General features: G+C 38.3%; 1 protein-coding gene across 7 annotated transcripts in view; it reads right to left on the bottom strand.

Moving 5' to 3' along the window:
• numb (NUMB endocytic adaptor protein) overlaps positions 1-18,388 on the bottom strand; it is a 57,193-nt gene that overhangs the window by 30,365 nt on the left and 8,440 nt on the right. Inside the window, exons 1-2 of one of the 7 annotated variants that reach the window (XM_028001311.1) lie at positions 13,314-13,318; positions 12,255-12,260 (exon numbers count right to left, since the gene is read on the bottom strand). The exons of the other annotated variants lie outside the window; for them this stretch is intronic. The gene's annotated coding sequence lies outside the window, so the exon portion shown is untranslated. Of the gene's footprint in view, positions 1-12,254; positions 12,261-13,313; positions 13,319-18,388 lie in introns of those variants that run through there. 7 annotated transcript variants of the gene reach the window in all.

Raw genomic sequence — 18,388 nt, 5'->3', positions numbered from 1 at the left:
GTGAAAACAAACCAGGAGGTCAACAAGGTGCAACATATGTTCACAATCTAATGTCAAACAATGGCATTGTGTAATAAATCAGCATTACTGTGTCACTCTGTCAGGTGGTGACTTACCCCACCTTTATCGTTACTCCAGGGATTTTCCAGTATGACGTACAGTTTTATGGTTAAAAGCTGTTGCATTCTATCAGGATTTTATATGAAAGACTGACAGAAAATAGTGTTTTTGTTAAATGAATAGAAAACCAAAAGCACAAGCCACAAAGAAGTGGAGTATAGTGTGTGTTAGTGCTGCACAATAGCAGGTGTGAATCATGTTTGGCACATTTGGCTCCTTGATTACCTAAATAACTAAAAGAAAAGCAACATGGTGTATGAAAATGGGAAAGCAGGCGAGAGCTTAAAAGAAAAACAAAATGGCAGGAAAATCAGCACAATACAAATATAAAGAGAAGAGAAATGAGGCAAGATGTAGTTAATAAATGCAGATTACAAAAATGGAAACTGATGAATGAAACCACCAAGAGCTAGAAAAGTAGTTATGTTTAGTTTTTTTTCACCTACTGTGATCTGTTATTAAATACACAAACCAAAAACGTACCATACCACACAAAAACTGTGTAGTTTCTGTTATCACTACACAGAAACAGCACTGAAACAACCATTGATGCGTCCTCCACGGACCATTTGCAGCTTGAAGTGGAGAAATACAAGAAATCAGCTCGTCTTGTGTGTTAAGTAGCATTTCTGAGAAGTGTCGTGGCGTTGCAAAAGATACAAACCACAAGGAGAACTCAACAGACACTAAAGCGATCAGCAAGTGCAGCGAAATAAAAACGGCTTCAACAGAATATAGAGAGGTTGGTCAACTATAACATGATGCGCAATCGACTTCTCTCTCAAAGAAAAACAGTTCAAATGTGTCAAGTTTATGAATAAGTTTGTATGCAGCAGTTTTTCCGATAGCTGGTCCAGAAAATACATCAGCTCTTCTACTTAAATTACGCTCTACTTTCTGCTGGTCTGTCATTTGCGTACATCAAATTTGTCGGTGAAATTATGAGTAAAACTTGAAAAAGTTGGAGATTTATGAAGATTTTCGTAAGACAAAATGCTTTTTTATTTTTAACTGTCCTAAATTGTTTTGTTCCCAACAATAGACCAAACACTGACAATAGGTCTGTCATGATAAATTTGCCAGACAATAAATTGTCCCAGAAATGACTGGGATAAATGATAATATTGTTATTTTGAGACCATTTTCAAGCAACATATTGCATGTAAGTTCACCCTCTCAAACGCTAATGAACTTTAATTTTCTGCAGAAAACTCCACATTGGAATTTTAAATCACTTTAAATATCCAAAATAAAACACAACCAAACCCAACAAACAAAATGGATTATGAAGTCTCTAAACAAAATTGCCCTTCAAAAATATTCATCACAAGATCAATCATTTAATTGCTTATTATAAAATGAATTGCTTAAACGTGTCTGTTTAAAATTGTGTTTTCAGTCTCATTGTGACCATTGTAAATTTGGGACAATCGGTTGGAGTTTGTTTCCCAAAATAAATGATCTCAAGCATCAAAAGTCACATTTTAAAACTTGAAAAGTAAAATACAACAAAGGGCTAATAGAAAGGTTAAAAGGCACCGGGCTGGAGTCAAGCGGTCGTGTGGGGAGGTAAAGGCAGGGATCGGTACCCTGCTGGATCTGTCAGAGCTCCAGTACGCTGGTGCTGTGAGAACCCTTGGCTTCTCCACATTTACCACTAATGAGAACAATTACATAAGAACCATTTATACCCACTCTGTAATCATGGGAACATACACAACTCCAGAGTAAACGGGAGAAGGTGGAAAGTCCTAAGTCTCACCTTGTGCAATGCTTTTTGAAACCAGAAAATTATTACCATACTTAAAAAGAGAGAGAGAAACACAGAGAAAGAGAACTAACAGAATATACAAATAAAATAGCTGGAGTAAGACTGTTGTCGACTCCCGTTCGTCTGTGATGTGCCAGGAAGGAAGGAGCGAAGGAGGGAGGGCTGTGGTGCAGTAGGCTGCAGATGTAATAGTATTTGAATAATCTCTCCAGGAAAACTGATTAATCCCCGCAGAAGGATCACAGGGATGAGTAAAGCAGTTGGGCTTCAAAGTAAGGAGGGAGTAAGAGGCTAAAAGTGGGAGTGAGCGTGAGAGAAAGAGGGGCAGTTCAAGACAAAACATTCCAACAATCTCCTTTTGCCACTTGTCCCACCGCTTTTGCCAGCCGATACCGTTTATCCCATTTTGGAAATTCAGGAAATTTTGTTCTGTGTGTGTGTTTATAGCCTAAAGATCAACAGTAATATTGTACATCCTCAAATCATAGGGTAGACTGACCCTGGATGTTGCCGGTACTGTGGAGCTCCAATTTGTCTGGACGCCCTGTGTGATTTGAGTTTTGTAATGTAGAAGAAGGAAGAGCTGGAGGTGGGTAAGGGGGATATGTTGAATGTCGGCTTCACAAAGCTAACAAGGGACACATAAGGGAAAGGGTAATGAGAATCCCACCATTTGGGACCAAAAACTAATAAAGCATCTCATATCACAGTGTGTTCCAGCTGTGGATGGGTGAAAAAAAGGTGACAACCCGCATGGACAGCAGCTTAATTTGACAGGAGCAGTAAGTTATTCCTTGCTATAAACATGGCTTGTGCCTGTTGCGCTAAAAATGCATCAAACCAAAACTGATCAACGGATGTCTCCTCTGGGAAGTGTCCTCAGAAGGGGTGGAAAATGGAACAAAACCAAGACGGAGAACTTGGCGCCGGGTTGTGGAGCGGTGCTCAGCAGTCACATTCCCAAAACAAAATCTGTTTATTGTGACATGAAATAACTAGGTCTGTCACAATAATACATTTTGCAGGACGATAAATTTCCCCACCAGTTTTTGGGTTAAATGATAATATTGTCGTTTTGAAACCATTTTGAAGTAATATAATGATAATGGCAAGATCGAATATCAATAAACTTCAAACTCTAATGAACATTTATCAGTGGAACTGCAAGTCAATTTAAATAACCAAAATAAATAAACAAAACAATAAATAAAATGAATTATGAAATCTCTGTAAACAAAATTGTCCTTCAAGAACAGGGTCTAGCTCAGACCAAAGCGTCAGACTGCTTTTGACATCCAGCTTTTGGTAAAAAGAGGGAAAGGAAAAAAAAAGAAAAAGCATAAAATCATGCAAATGGAAATTCCTGAATTTGTTTTAATTAATCCTGCGATAATAATAATAATTGCTTTATTGCTTACTGCGACAGGCATAGAAATAAAACTTAGTTTCCGATGACCATCTCAAAACACTAGTAAGATGGTTTACCCTCAAGTTTCAGTCATGTTTCAGGAGTTTTACGAAACAAAAGCTAATGAATAAGAGCAGCTAAGTACATACCATTCCAGTTACTCATGTTAATGCTGTTTACAGCAACCCTAATGTGTGATTAAGACCCTAATAAAGTTGCCATGTGATTCAGAACTTGAATTAAAAAGGTTAAAAAGTCTGGACCGACCCAAAAGAGCTCTAATTTAAAATGTTAGAATCAAACTGGTCAAACCTGAATTATCCAGCACTAAACAGCTATTCTTAGCAGGGGATTTTTTTGACCTGACAAACATATTTAGTAACAGAGGATGCACCCACACGAAGCAGAAGTTGATTAAAAATAACCATTGACTAATCAGCTACTTTGAAAAATATTCACAAATTAGTCAGCAAGCAAAATCATTAGCTGCAGATCTAGAAAGAACAATGTGGTTTTGGTTCGATAAGTCTATGGTGACAAAACATGACGAATTAGGGAAGCAGATACACAAAAACGACACTGCTCTATACTGACTTATAAATAGTCCAGTATTGAGATTCTGGGTACAGACATGAGTGATCCAATGGCTCACTCAATTAGCAAAGTCACTCCTCAAAATGAAATGTTCTGGGTGGCATCAAACCACAAAATTAATTACAGTCATACACATCGACACTCGGGGGAAGACCGACCTAAATTGAGGCCATTCAATACCCCAGAGATGACATGATGTCTTCATGAGAAGTAAACGGATATTACTGTGAAACAAAAGCATTTGCTGCTAAAGCTAGACTTCAAATATTTGGGTCGTTTTTTGGGGGTTTTTTTTAACACAGTGAGATCCCCAATATTGAAATAATCTGAATAAAATCAAAAAGTGCCACATTTGTTCTGACAGTGTAGAAAGAAATGGCAATAGCGGCATGACTAGATGCCAAAATAACTGAACGCTTGCTCAGGAATAGATCTGCCATGCAGGCACTGTGCCAGTTAAATTAATTCTTCCTTTGCATCTTATTGAATGTTTATACAACGAATATTTGAAAATGCATTCTAATATGTGGGCGCGAGCAAAGACATCTTTTTAGGCATTTGAAGACATTTCTACAAACATAATGCATTTATGCTAATGCATGTAAGGAGATCATGCGGTGTCGGTGTTATGCAATTCAAAGCCATTTTTAAAGCCTAAATATCTTCGCATTCTGGAACCTTCTTCATTCAATTTACCAACAGTCCAATAAGCAGTGGGGAATTTGTCTGATTTTTGCAACTGTACATGTTAAGTTCTGTTTTTGTATCGTCTTAGATACTCATTTCATGCAACAAAATGCTAATTATTTATTTTAGATTGATTTCCCGATTTTGTTTTAAGATTCTGTCTTTCATAGCTGAGGTGTACTCAAGTGGGAAACATGAAGGATTCCCAGTTTAAATGCTTATTTTCCCCGCTGTAAACTAATCAGTAGAAAAATGCTAAATTATAACATCTCACCATTTATTGCAGACTGTGAGGAAATAATTGGAAGTCATCAGCAGCCGATCACTGAGCTCCAGGCTCAGCACACTCGCGCTCTGCTTTGATGATCAGCACACTTTTCGCCGCACTCTGCAAAGCAGACTGAATCACTTCTGTCAGGTACAGAGTGCATCTGCAGGCTGGTTCAACCGGCTCAATGCTAACGGAAACAATCGCACCCTCTGAAGGCCAGATAAACACGTGAGGGAAAAGATGTTAGTATTATTAATTGTAAAATGTAGATATGGGTTGATTATGGTACATCAAGATGTTAGGGCTGAGGCGACTGCGATTAATCAATTATTGAAATAATCATCAAGTAATTTAGTAATGAATTAATTGGTAACTACATTGCGGCTCAAAAAAGGCCATTTGCTGAAATAAAATAAAAAGTCAGGCAAGCAATTAAGCCAAAGCTGAACAAAAAATATATTTTGTATTTTAGATTAAAAAACAACCTTCTTTGCCTTTGAGTATGTTCTACACAGAACTCTTCAAGTGCCATAGTTTGATTTTCACCTGATTCAAATTCTGTAAAATTCACCTATTAAGGAGTTTTTGTGATCCAGTTATTAATTGGTTTATTGAAATTGTCAGATTAGCACTACACTTTACTGATGTTAAGTGCAGCAGGAAAAAATAAATACTTAAAAGTTTATTTATTTAGCTGCAGATGCATCCTTTGCTATCTTACGACATATTAGGCAATAAAATGTTTATTTTCTTATTTAGACAAATGTACTGAATTGTTTATTTGCATTTTTGGCATATTTTTAATGTAGAAAATAAGTTTAAGTGGTTAAATGAAAAATCTGCAGAAAGTGCTATTTTATTTATCCGATTATTGGACTAATCATCAGAATAATCGATTAAATAATCATAGTGTGTCTGCAGGTTTCAGCAGACACCCTCAGCAGTTCAACGCTACGCTATTTGAGCAACTCAAAAATAAAACTTTATACAATCTTTCTACAACGGTTATCAATTGAATTTAATATCTGTATTTCAAATGATATATACAAACTTCATCCAGTCAACCGGCGATATGCATTTACCCATGACAAACGCAAAAAGTTAGCGAGCTAGCTAGCAAGGGTATTAGCATTGCGTAACAGAATGCAATGAAGATGTCTGTGTGACTCCAGCTGATGGAAAGAGAATACGTAGAAAATACAATTAAGCTGTCCTGCCAAGACAAAGTTTAAGACCAGTGATCATTGTATTTAAGGCCAACTTACTTTTCTGAATTGAAATTAAGTCATTATAAGGCCTTAATTTTAGATACGTGGATTTATTTAATTTAAAACAGTCGTTTTAAAACTGCTGTTGATAAACTACAAGCAGCATGTCTTATACAGTTGACTCCAGGTTGTACCCAATCAGCTAATCGAATCTTGTTTAATTTGTATCGCTCTATGTAGAACAGAATGACGAAAGGTGTAAAACTTCTGCACAATTTATCCATTTGGACCAAGTTTATTCAATATTTTGGCTTAAGATGACGTATCAGAATCACCTCAAATAGACAGTGCTTTTAATTAAATGTAATAATTTCCTATTCTTCGTTCTAATACCTATCGTACTGACCCAGGCCGGGTAGAACATCTATTCTTTGAACCAGGCCAAGCTAAATCCTCAACTACAAGAGAGCAAGTGATAAGGCCACAGTGTAGATGGATGGAATGCTACAGAGGAAGGAAATGGAGGGAATAGGAGTGTTAGCCACTGTTTGACCTGCTGACAAGCTCCCTGTCCACCACTAAATAATTACAGGGTGAGCCTGTTCTCTGCCCTCAGAATGACACAGTGACCCTTATTTCCTAAGCTAAAGACTGGCAGAAAAACGAATAAAACATATGGACCAGATCTTACAGTTGCACATTAATGTTTTGTTCCATCCATACTGTCTCTCTCTAGGTGTGGTAATTATGTCCAGACAACGAGCAACTTGACCAGCTAGCACACCATTTAACTCTTCACTTAAAGTTAGCAGCAGAGGCCACATTTAAGCATCCAGGGTAGAATCCTCACAAATCATTTGTCACTGAATCGTCTCCCGACAGGCGTACCCCGGTTATGATTCACAGACTAAAATCAATCACGATCTGTGATGCTTCCCCACACAGGATGTCAACAAGTGACCTTCAAGATTTCTAATCCTTGTTTTCACCCAATAGATCCAAAGAATCTTGCCAGAGGAGACCTCAAATGGAGAGGAGTTTTAATCACTAGAAGAAGGTGTAAACACCGCCGTTGTGCCGTTCGGAGAAGTAGGGGACTAAAAGCAACGGTTAGCCAGGAGCAGTTTGATGTAGTGCTCCCAGCGTCCGACTCCATCAATTCTCCTTTCTATTTATTGGAAGCTGCTGCTGGAAATACAATAGGGACTAACTCATGTGGCAGCCGTGGGAAAATATCTTCATGGAGCCAAAAGGTAATTGTGTGATCCATGCCTCAGTGCCGTACCCAACCAGATGGATCTTCCTTTCTTTGCTGGTTGAATGGAAACAGATATCCTTTTCTTTAATCCTTTCTATTAGCCGTGTTCCCATTGACCGTATAAGGGCACAAATTGGAATTACAAACATAAATGTTAGTAATGGAAACATGACAATTTCGATAATAACTCACGTTTCACAGTAACAATTTTTTGCGCTGGGTGTGAGGTGCTTTTTCAGACGTATTAACACTGCTGTATTTTGTAAAACTGAAATGGAAATACTTTTTACGCATCACAAGTCATGCGATCAACAACCTGATGTTGATGTTGTTAATGTGGGATGTTTTTTAATGACTTATCGAGTAAATTAGGAAAATATCAACAAAGTTTGCAATAGAGACGCAGTTATGATAGGAAGCAGAAGATCTTGGGGAAAAAAAGAACCTTGTGAAAGTGAAGTCAGTATCACACAGCGGAGCAAAGGGAACGGTGGCTCGCCTTCTAGCCCTCCTGGGAGTGGATAAAAACAGTTTTTCATATGTGTATTGGCTGATTGCCAATTTCCCAAAATTAAGGAAATCTGGGTTGATTTCAATTGATTTAAAAACTATTGCACATTTAGTAGCTATATTTATCACCATTATTTAATTAGAGGAAGTCATTTTGAATCCAAAAGGAAATAAAGATACTCCATGGTGACCCTTAACTATGCATAAAAGCAAATGACCGTAACCTTTATCTGATGTTCAAAGTGCACATTATTGGTGGATGAGTTTACAGACAGAAATAGGAAGATATTTATTGATCTAATAACTGAAGAGAAAAAAGAAACAAAATTGACATGCCAATGAAAAAAAAATCAGTACCAATCAAGGGATCTTGAAAATGTTTTTGCTTTAATGGCACTATGACCACCTTGCAACTGGACAATACCTGGACTGGAAACACTGACAGCATTGTTTTCTCCCAAATGTAAAACTTTTTTTTAATTTTTATGGTAATTTAAAAAGAATGTGAGTGAAAAAGCATCTCACAAAGACCATATTTTCATTTTCCTCTCCAAATGAGTTGTATTTCCCATATAAATTAAAGCAGCAGCATTAGCAAGCAGAGGAAGCACCAGACACAAGCTTTCTAAAAACAGCCAAGAAAGAGAGAGACTCGGAAAAAACCAGGCTGAATTGTGCACACAGAGTATTTCCTCTGTACACAGCAGTGACCTGAAGAAACACCGCCAACGTTACATATTCACCAGGTGCTGTTAATGCGTGATCCATTACTCCTACATATTGCTACGAGAGTACAGGCTTAAAGATATTTATACAAGTTTCAGAGGAAGCATTTGTGGCCTAAGATGTTAAATAAACTAATCCAGTCCAATCAGTAGCAAACAAAAACATGGAAAATACCCCATCTGGGTCAAAACAGCTGATGCAAGCTGACACCGCACGTGAGGAGGCGGGGACTCTAGTATTATCAGAACTTTGGTCAAAGTCATAAATGTCAACATTCCCTTACAAGCCAATCCTTAAAACAAGCTAAACTGCTGCCATGCTCAAATACAGTGAGCAATTGAACACAAACATGCGTATTCTATATCAACTTCATAATGCCAAGCCTTCCCTTACAAACACTTAGACATCAAGTTAATGTGACGTTATTTCATTACTTTCTTTTGTCATATTATGTGGTTTGACATTTTTGCTCGCATTTAATAACATGAAGCTACTTCCTACTGCTTCTGCACTGCAACAACTCAAGTTATTGACAATCTTTTCTGACCTGTGAATGCACTATGTCTAAGTGCTAGGTGGTTATTGACAACACTCTTTCGTGTGGAAGTTATTACTGTAGAAACACGCAAAGTTAGCCATTTTTAATAGTAGTGAGGTGTTAAAGGAATTCACAATTACCTGTAACAAAAACTTTTATTTGAGAAATATTTAATTCTGTTGTAAGAACAACAAAGCAAAAATACTGTCGGCGGTTTAGTTGTTATAAATTTAAGTAAAGTATTGTCTCAAGGATGTCGCCATGTTGTTCACACTGCAATACATTCTAGGTCGATGGCATAAGCTAGGTGCCATCATAAGTAACAGTCAGCCGTTTCAATTTCACCTGGACGTCATTGAAATAAAGTTCTAGTTTCTAAGTCAAGCTGTTTATGAAAAGCCTTGGCATGAAAACATTTTCTCAAATTTTACAAAGACTCTTAGATGCTTCATTGTCACTTGAAACATCCATTGAGCTTGTCGCAATAAATCAGTTCATTTTATGATGATTTAAAATAAGCTCAATAACTTCCTTTCTGATTAATATTTTTCGAAGGGCTATTTTGATTACAGAAACTTCATAATCCATTTTATTTATAGTTTCAGTTGCATGTGTTTTCTTACTTCTATTTTATTTATCGTTTCATTTTATTCCTGTTTATTTTTGGATATTTAAAATATCTTCCAGTACAAGTGTAATGTGTTTTTACAAAACTAAAGTTTATTCATCTTTAAGAGGACAAAATTGTATTATTATTCCATTCTCAATATGTTACTTAAAAACAGTCTCTAAAACGTTAGGGTTTATTGCAATCATTTCTGGGACAATTAATCATCCGCTGAAATTTGTGATTGTGACGGTCTAACATTCAGTCATTTATCTTCCATGTTCTTTTGGTTTTGCGTTAGTTGCTGCTAATAATGTTAGCTCCAGCTGACACAGTACACAGTAAATTGCGAGTCAATCAGGTTTGTTTCAGCAAATAACTTGTGTACAATGGCACATGAAAACTTTGAGGTAGTTTGCCTCAAACCAAATGTTTTGTGGGCTGCTATTCAGACTCAAGGCCTGTTTTGTTCATAGGCTAATGTCTGCTATAACCTACCCGTGTCATCGGCTCGGATAACATTGCACAGGTGGAAAAAATAACAATCGCAGAAGAAGAAAAATATAAGAGACTGAATTTTTGAAGTAGTTGAGTTTTTATGTATTGCAAACTTTCTAAGTTGAGAGGAAAATTACAACATATTTGTTGGTAAAATACAAATAAATATATTTGTATTCAGAAATACAAAGTTAGACATTTGGGTTCCATCCCAAAATGTCTAACTTTGACAGTGAAATGCCTCCTTAACCATGAAAACTAAGTACACCCCTGCCAAGCCAGTAATTCACAAAAAACATAAACTGCACAGGATGATCAGCGATAACACAACATGATTAAAGCAATCTGTGGTAAATTTTACACAGATGTTGCGTTGCGCTTTAGCGATCCTTCATCAAAGCCCTCACGGTTACCTTCCAGCAACCGACAGCAGCCCCGTCGTTTCTGACTTAAAGACTGCTGGGTGGGTAACACCGCAGAGACCAGTTTGTTTGAAACATCAATCATTACCGCTGACAGTCAGGCAACCATAAACCCCCTGCATCTGAATGTAACGGTCACATAACGAGCGTCCAGATTGTTAAACAACTCATCGAAGCTACAGAGAAACAGTGGAGGCACAGATAAAATAAGGTACCATAATGAATAACAGATTCCTCAGCCAAAATAAAACTGTTTGAATTTGAGTTGAAACTAAGCTCTTGGTAGATTCATTTTCAAACTAATTTCCTATGAAAATGAGTCTATTGAAAATGCATTTAAATGCACTTCTCCTGGAAGTGCATTTAAATGCACTTCCTGGAGAGGGTTTGGAAAGGTTAGCCCTATTGTTTAAAGTGAAATGAATTGCCCATCGACTGCAGATAAAAGATCATAAAGACGTGTTCATTTGGGCATCAAAGCAAAACTACAAAGAAAAAGAAATGATTCAGTGACTAGAGACTTATTAATGCATTCCCCAAATGATTCCCTGAACCAAACCGAGGGGAATTTCACTGCACAGATATGACTGGTCGATCTTGCCTGTGATGGTTTCAACTAAAAAGCAGAATTGCTGTGGCTGTGACTTCTACAAAAGCTATTAAAAATGTAGCGTTTATGTGGTTCCTCTGACCAGGCAGCATAATTTATTTCATTATAATAATTTACATCGCATTTGCAAAGCAGAGGGGGAAAAGGAAGAAAAAAAGAACAGGTCATTACATTTTCTTTTTTTATTATTATTGATCGAGATAAACATTTGCATTCTGGATTTGTTTCCACGTGTTAATTTGTGTGTCAAGAAAGATAATTTGAGCTGATTGGCTGAGCATACGTCAGGCGCTGGAAGCATCGCAGTGAGGAATGGTGTCAGTGTGCAGGTTCATGGTCTTCACGTTGTGAAAAAGGCCTGTCACTCTTCAGTGACTTCCCCATCACCATCTAGAGATTGCTGGGGAGGGAGGGATGTATCCTTCAAAACTCTGCTGGGAACCTTTTTTCCCCATGCATTTTGACTTGTTTTAATAAATCAGATAAACATCCTAATGTTGAAATGAGATTCAGATAAGTTTGTGCACACACAGATGCAGAGGAGGAAAAGACACAACACACACAAAGTGAAGCATGAAAGAAGAAAGGGAATCAATACAGATTTAAAAGAATTTGATAGTCAGTGAATCTAGAGAGCAGAAGGAAAAATGTGAGTCCTGGTTCATTCTCAATCATTGCTTTTTAACACTTAATTAACATATTTTCCCGGACTATAAGTTGCTCCGGAGTATTGGTCAACTTTATTTTAGAAATTGTCAAACGAGAGGTTGACCTCGTCCATGTTGATGGAAGGTTCCGGTGACACGTTGTGTTTAGTCTGCTGGCGGTTTCTGACACACCGATGTCCGAGCTTCATCAGCTTTGTCAGGAATGCTTCTGCTCCGCTGGTGTTCTGACAATCTTTGCTACTTCATCAAATTTTTCCACCGTAGCCGATGAAGTGTGCAGTGAAGCGGAGACGCCTGCAGTAAGTCCAGGAGGATAAAGAGGCAGCACCAATAATGCCCACCTGCAAAGACATATATTCACCTCCTTGGTAAGTACCAGGAAGAAGAGACATAACTGTGCTGTTCAAAAGCCTGACAGCGATATTTAGGCACTCAACAGTGGAGTCATTCCTCCAGTTCTGGCCATCTTCCTTCAGCCCAGGTTTAGCTTTCCTCGTGGCTTGAGATGGTAAATATTTAATCCTTGGTTCATGTCGGCCAGTATGAATTAACATTTAACGAATCAGTTTCAACTAAAATGCTCTCATCCAGCATTTAGCTCAATCCACTTTCTCATTAACCATGACCAGCTGTACTATGCCCACACCATGCTTCTGCCACCATCATGTTTCACTGGAAGGACGGTGTTAGCGTTAGTTTTTCTGCCACACAGTTTTGCCAAAAACCAAAGTGAGATGTTCAACGCTTGGGGTATTGCTGCAGAACCTAACCATGCTTTAAACAATGCCACTACTTTATCCATAACCTTAGTTTCCTCTGATGTTCTAGAGCTGCACAAAATATCAGATTGCAATCGTCGCTGCAATTTCAGTGCTTGCATGACGGTAATTTCAGCCAGGATATTTTAAGTATTTTGAATTCAAATTTTGTTTGGCAAAAACATATTAGGCCAGTTGAATGGATTCTGACTACCTTTACCTAATCATGGGCAGAAAAATGTGTTTTCTTTTCCTTCTGCTTTGCAGCTATTTATGATGTGTTGGTCTTTGGCACCAAATTCCAATAAAACATGTCAATGTTTTTGTTTGAAATGTATAAAACACAAGTATTCACACTTATGTAAAGCACTGCATTATTGTATAAAGACAAATTACAACTACAAAATTGGGGGAAGGAAAAAGATAAATGCCACATAGAAACAACTGCATCAGAGTGCTGATAGTGACGGAGTTTTTTGTCTAAACAGCAACACCGTACCACGGGTTAGTGGCACTCACCTTGTGTGTGTGCATGTGTGTGTTTGTGTATCAGTGCCAGATTTAGTCTAGCAGCATGAGTGACTAGAGGACGGAGTGGAACAGGAACTTCCTGCTGAGCGAACAGACATGCAGTTGGCACATTGGCTGTCCGACAAGACTGCGACTCACAGAAACGCACGCGTGCTCCAAGTATATGCGTCAAGGCCAAATACCTTTCTGCTCCATGCACCTGCCCTCTAACCTGGCTGAGAAAGTACAATTAAAATCCCACAGTAACCTTTCATCACAGGCAGCTTAAAATATAAGCTGCCCGTCATGGTCCGCTGAAAAGAAGGAAGGAAGAGATAGCCACAAAAGCAGCAGGAATCCCCACAATAAAAAGCAGGTTACATTGATGTCAAGAAGCCAACTGAAAAGGGTCGAATGTAAAATTCAGCACAGCTGTTGAGCTGCACACATCAGGGATTCTTTGCACATACCTGAGTCTAGCTCCCTCTGTGCTCTGGCTGGGATATTTGTCAAGACATGGCTGCTGAATACCAAGATGCACAGTGGACTGAGCAAAATTGTCAAGTTATTTACCCAGTAGATTTCTCTGGTAAAGCTAAAGCAAGTGTGAAACAAAGAGGACGCTTTCAGAAACTGATGGTGATGAGCCTTACTCAGCGGGGTTCGCATACTTTTCCCACAGCAAAATTCAAACACTTTTCAAGCATTTTCCAGGTATGTTTTCAACCACACTTTGAAACTAAAAACAATACAAATAAACTTAAAAAGACAGTTTCAATTCACAAATTGTGTCAAGGTAAATGATCTTCCTGCTCCAATTAAATCCTTAAAGCACAATATACAATGAAAGTTACAAAAAAGAATCTCTAACAAATATTCTCGCCAAGTTTTCTGGCTTTTAGCAAATAGAATTCCCAAAATTATTTCTAAATGACCTGAAAAACAGAGAAGTTAAGTCTGATTTAACTTCAGACAGTGTATTACGTGTATGAAAATATCTGGCTTTGAACTGTGAAAAACGCTTTCCAAATTTAGTCCTTTAATCCAACAAACGCTAGACTGCATTTTATTCTAAAACTGCACAGTTTGAATATCAGGCACTTTCAAGGACTTGACACAAGCACTTCCCAAACCTTTAAAACAACTAATTGAAATTCAAGGATTTTCAAGAATTTCAAGCACCCAAATGAACCCTGTATCTTGTATTACCCAGAAAACTCAAGCTACTTGCTGAAGAAAGTGTGTTAGCGCCACTCCAACAGTCAAACGTAGCAAACACTGGTCATGGAAGAAAACAATGTACTGTAGCTATCCCAATAAAAGAAAACATTGATTTGTATTTAACTCAGAGACAAAATACATCATTATATATGCAGTTTGTTGATGCTATCATAGACGTAAACACTGATGCATTTAATGATCAGTGTTTGGCCTGCACATACAGTACCAGTGAATGCACCATATCTAGGTTGCACTGACAACAAATCTCTTTGATGTGGCTGCTGTTAACTCGGTGAGGAAGACTCAGCTAGTTTCAGTGTTGGTACGCCGTTGTGAAATGAATTGAGCAAGACAGAAGCCGTAAGAAGCTTCTAGAAATCAAGCTGGCTTCTAGAGACGCATGTTGGCTGCCACAACATGTTAAGAATTCAAATAAAGCTAAACACGTTACAGCTGAGATGACAAGGTTAAAAAATGAGAAAGGTATGGTCTGCTAAATCTACAGATGAGTGATAGTTATAAATAGAAATGCTAGCCGATTTAATTTTGCAAATCATGCTAAATGCTAATATGAGACGCTAAAGACAATTTAAAATGTCGCTTTGTTTTGACATACTAAAGTTCTGGTTAAGTGCAGAGCTGGATAATATCAACTGCTCTCTTTCATAAATTATTTGTTACCCCATAAACAAAAAAACATTTTCTTTTGTTGCGTTTCATTTGGATAAATAGCGTTTTATTTGGATAAATATCGCTGTCTTATAACCTAATGCTTTTTTTGTTTTTGTATTTTTTTAGTTGATGCAGAAAAAAAAAAGAAAACTTTGAAACTTAGTGCCGTTTTTCTGAAACATCGTTTTATTTTAAACTTTTTAAAATATTGTTGAAATTTTACATTCATGCCAAAATATGAAAAAGATATACTTGTTCCAGACAAAGACAAAGAGCAAAGTCCTGACTAATAAAAACACCTAAAAAGCACATGACTGAGGTGGACAAGTTGAATAAAACCTTTGCCAAGTCACATGGCTGCTGGGCTCTCTCCAAGGCTCTAGTGCTTAAGCCTAACTGAAACAAGACTTGACATTTTTACTGTTCTTAAACTCCATGTGTCTTTTTGCTGGCTAATGACAGTTTTTTTTTGTTAAAAAAAAAAAAAGAGGCATAATTATCCTGGCAAGCATCAACCCTTTGTCCAGATACAGTACGCGCAGCCAGGCAAGTAAGTGGGTCAGCTGAACAGGTAAATAGGCAACGTCTGCAGAGCATCAGAAAATGGAAAATTACCAGGGCCCCACAATCAGCTGGACACCTTTGATCAGTTGGGGTCCAGGCACCAATTACTGCGGGATAATCTGCGGCCTTCAGAGCCCTGACGAGCTGCAGGCACCGCAGGCACAATGGGTCAGCAACCACCGGGCGAAGGCCCAGTCAACATGTCGGCGGAGCCAAAAGCCGATGGTGGGCCTGTCTGAAATGCGGCACAAAGGCGGCCGAGCCGACAAGCCGGCACAGCGGCGGCATTGTCCCCCTCCTGTCGACTCAGCACAGTGGCCATCTCTCGAGCCAGACGTCCCCTCTCTGCAGGCCGCAAGCTGTTGAGGAACGGTGCGAGGCTGTGCCGTGTGTGAACTTGCTGCTCGACATGTCTCGGATTGTAACAACACAAGCAGACACCTGTCGCCAAACGACTAAACTAGTTGCTTATTGATGCAAACAGAAAACCTTTTTTTATATCCTTCCTAATATCTTATGAAAAGTCAAATTCACTTTTCTTGATTTGCTTTATGTTCAGAGAGGAATCTAAACTGAAGCAGACATACCCCATTTCATCTACTCTCATCTTGGCGTTTGTCCAAATGCAAAAGGAGCAGCAGTGATTCATAAACAACAACAACAAAAAAAACGCCCCTCTTACTCAAGGCAGAACATGATATTTAGCTCATTAATAATTGACTCTTTCTGGCAGAGGGAAACTTTCATCATCGATTGGGCAAAGCTTCAGCGCCAGTTGCCGTGCAGGTCCTCCCTCCACCGTAACCCGGAGTGCTCCATCTCACCACTGCAAATCTACAGTCGTAGTCAGAAAATGACTTCATTAAAACCTTCAAACTTGATATTCTCGTCGTTGGGTCTCCTTGCCTACTCATGACCCGGTTATCTAACAGATAAACTGCAGCCAAAGGAATACGAATCAGACTCGTGTCAGTTATGCAACGAGCGCCGGTAAATGTTGGCCCACGAGAGCGAGAAGGAGCTTCCCTGGAAACCACAAGTGGGATAAAGAATTCATTTTTAAAAGGCAGAGGAGTCTGTAGAGATACAAATGCACTGCAAAATATTAATTCTGTTTGAAACTCACAATGTGAGGGGCTGCTGGAACAGTGAACTTATTGGACGCCGACATTAAACCTGATGCGACACCAAGAATAGTAATAAAAATATGTACTTTTAAATGTTAATTCTTATTCCTCTCACCTATATCTGCAGAAATCAGTCTAAAGCGACACCTCAACACCTTGTTACAATACCACAAAAAACCTGAGAGTTTATTGTTGAAATTTAGAGTGTTTTCACATCTGATAATCCAATAAACTTGTTTGGACTGCTCAAACAAACTAAACTAATTGAAAAACCTGTTCCCTTCCTCTCCTGTGGTGGCACTGCACCATGAACGACTGAAGGAAACGACACGAAAACCTCTCAACACAAAAGAGCAACTTCCTACTTCACAAAATGTAAACAAAAATGGAGTAGCGTCAGGTTTTGGTGGTTGTAGGATTTCTCTTTTGTTGTTGGTAAATGACCACGAGCCACTTTTCCCACTAGTGCTAAACTGATGCCTTTGTTTTGGTTGCATTTACCCAGAATGCCCTGCACCATAACCCAATTCCAGCTTTTGGAGCGGTCTCTGGTCCGCTAGGCATTCACATACACGTTGTTTTTTTTGCTTTTTGGTTCACATCAAAAGCTTTGCCAAGTGTTTCCATTCACAATAAAATTGCGCAAAACTGAAATTACAAAAATAAATTCACTTAATAGAAACAAGCCAATTTAAAAAAACATTTTAAACTAATTTTTTTTTTGATGAAACGTTTTTGCGCCAGAGGAGATGTTTTTTTTAGCTGTATTGAAATTTGCGTATTTTGCAAAACTGCAATGGATACACTTTTTTTCCCCGCATCACATGAGTCGTGATCAACAACCTGGATGGTACTACTGGTGGAAAAGACGAAGAAGACAACAGGAAGTGGTAGAAGGATGGCGGCGCGGCATGTTTTTCAATGGCTGACTACATGAACAAAATTATTCAAGTGATTTTAATTGCATTTCTTATTTAATGGGAACACCGCAATTGAGAAATTGAGTTTTTTTGGCATTAGAACCAGACTTTCTAGTCAAAGTTTGATAAAAGCAGAATAAGCATCGCTGGTGTGAAGGCACCCTTAATGTAATAATCCAACACAAAAAAGCTCAACCACAGCAGGACTGGATGAGGTGCATCTGAACTGTGTTTTCTTGCTACAGATTCTCACTTAGATTTCCATCATGAGGCTCTGCACATTTTCTCCCTTATTCAGCTCCATGAATCTTCCCATTAACATTGACTAGCCTCCCTGTTCCCAAACATGATGCCACCATGTCCCACTGCGAGCATGATCTGTTCAGCCTCACATAGTTTTTTGCATGCTTTTGCACGTGATATGTTTGTCACAAGCAAGATCGTCTTCTTCCTCATGTTTGCAACAAACTTTTTCCCCTCAAAAATTTTCCCCTCACACTTCTTGACTATGCACAACTTAACAGAGGTCTATCAAATGAAATCCAAATAAAACGCATTGAAACTGCACCTCGAAAAAACACATTGAGATCAAAGATTACATTTATAAAATTGTGGATTCATTACACATTAAAAACAATAAGTGTGTTTGCACCACAAATCAATAAAACATCATAACTTTGTTATTTCTGTAATTACCTTTAAGTCACCATCGTGTCTTTT

The sequence above is a fragment of the Xiphophorus couchianus genome, chromosome 19, assembly GCF_001444195.1.
Source record: "Xiphophorus couchianus chromosome 19, X_couchianus-1.0, whole genome shotgun sequence".
Taxonomy (NCBI): domain Eukaryota; kingdom Metazoa; phylum Chordata; class Actinopteri; order Cyprinodontiformes; family Poeciliidae; genus Xiphophorus; species Xiphophorus couchianus.
This window is presented reverse-complemented; position numbering and strand designations above follow the sequence as displayed.